The 1,997-nt window shown below is 39.8% G+C and overlaps 1 non-coding gene across 1 annotated transcript; it reads left to right on the top strand.

Moving 5' to 3' along the window:
- The first annotated feature begins 1,642 nt into the window (after positions 1 to 1,642).
- trnas-aga lies at positions 1,643 to 1,725 on the top strand. The gene has a single exon. It is a non-coding gene; the product is annotated as a tRNA-Ser (tRNA).
- Positions 1,726 to 1,997: the final 272 nt, after the last annotated feature.

Raw genomic sequence — 1,997 nt, 5'->3', positions numbered from 1 at the left:
GTTTTTAGAATGAAAGGGGAAAAAAGTGAATACAATTCTACGTTTTAAAAAAATTGTAAAAAAAGAATATCCTTTTTCACAGAGGACTTTTATAAATTGCTCACAGACTGAGGGCTACACTTGAGTGTTCTGGATGGACGGATATATTCCTTTAACTTTCTTAACTGTTTGTCAAATTATAAGCACCTCAACGCAGAAGCGGGAGACATGCTTAAGAATTTTTACCACGATAACAGAGACAGCTTCCTGTTATTTATGACAATAGAAACTGGGAGTAACTCGCTCTTTCCTGATTAAAACTAGCACGTTTTGTTCTTTCTGTTGCTTCTTCTCAGTTGCTTGGCTGATATAGTTAACTTTGAATTCTTTCTCGGGTCTGGCTGTGTAGCAATACATGGACTTTGCAACCAAGACATGCTGTTAACTGTTCTACTCTCACAGAAAATCGAGTCGCTGAAATCCTCTGCCTCCTGGGATCTTCAGAAATAGACCGTAATATTACCGCTCCTGCTCCAGTCCAAATGTCTTCAGAGCAATATTGACAAACAGAAGAAAGGGCGATTCGACGATTGAAGGAATTCAGGCGCGATTGCAGGACCTACCGCAGTAGTCGTGGCCGAGTGGTTAAGGCGATGTACTCAAAATCCATTAGTTTCCCACGCAGGATCGAGTCCTGCCGGCTGTAGTTTAAACTTTAGCAAATTCAAGGTATTAAGCCTTAACTTGTCACGCCAATACAATTTGCAAATCTTGTCAGTAGCTCACGGCTCAATTAAAAAAAACTGGTAGATGCTGCAATCAATGGAGGTATAAGAACACATTCCGTTGACAGCTTACCAGTTTCTGTTCACAACACGAAAACTGAACGCGCTTGTGCAAAGTTAAGTGTCCTGTCGGCACAGACTGCAGCAAAGCATTTGAGTGCAGTCTAGAAAATGATCAGCTGAAGTTCAAACGCTATACGCTGAAACCCCAAAGCAGTGACCAACATAACTATACTGATATTGATACTAATGATTTAAAAAACAGTCGTGTTCAAAGATTAAGCCTCAAAATCACATGTTGGTCTGAATTTGGAGAGAAAGACTGTACGGCCATTTTAACACAAACCTCATTTATTTCTTTTTGTTGCAGTGCTACGGGTGAAAGTCACTGCCAGGGTCTGAAGGCTTAAATTTACTAATTATTCTGGGTGTAATGACAGAATTACATGTGATGTGAAACGAATCTAATAAGAACGGGGATCAGTAAATCATGCATGTCAGCCTTTCTTCTTAGGCAGCAAAGGCTAAAGAAGAGGAGAAGTAAAGAAGAGCTGGCAAACAATCGGCTCTGCACTTGCAACACTACACGCCTCGTCGTTGTTTTCCTTAATATCCTTGATCAGCTGTGTTTCTTACTTATCTCCCTTTGTTCTCGGGTGAAATTGTGTGTCTCAACATAGAATTCAGCCAAAAAAGAAAACTTAAATCGAGAAATAAGTAACAAATGAAAGCATGATGGGACCACTGTAGTTTCCTTCCATAGACTCAATAATTAACAGGAATTTTCAGAAGTGAAAGAAAGAGAAAATTAATGAAAAAAAAAACAAAGAAAAAAATAAATTTACCGCCTAAAGCTGTATCGCTGGCAGCTGAGATCTGTAGTCATGGCCGAGTGGTTAAGGCGATGGACTAGAAATTCATTGGGGTCTCCCCGCGCAGGTTTGAATCCTGCCGATCTACGTTTATGTTTCCCTTTTTTAAGAATGCCTTCAAAGTCCAAATTTAGCAGTCAGATTAGGCATTGTTAGCATTATGTAGGCAATGATTCCCTTCAATTGTCTCAGAATTATGAATCATCATGCCAAGCTCTATATTTAAGTGCGGACACTTCATCAACACTCATATCGTCATCAATTGTTCTGTTTAATTGCTGCCTTGTTACAGAGCAATCTATTACACGTCACGACGGCAGGCAGGCTTTCACTTTTCTCTATGTCTTCACTGGCAAAGCAA

Source organism: Polypterus senegalus, unplaced genomic scaffold (genome assembly GCF_016835505.1).
Source record: "Polypterus senegalus isolate Bchr_013 unplaced genomic scaffold, ASM1683550v1 scaffold_8365, whole genome shotgun sequence".
Classification (NCBI taxonomy): Eukaryota; Metazoa; Chordata; class Cladistia; order Polypteriformes; family Polypteridae; genus Polypterus; species Polypterus senegalus.
This window is presented reverse-complemented; position numbering and strand designations above follow the sequence as displayed.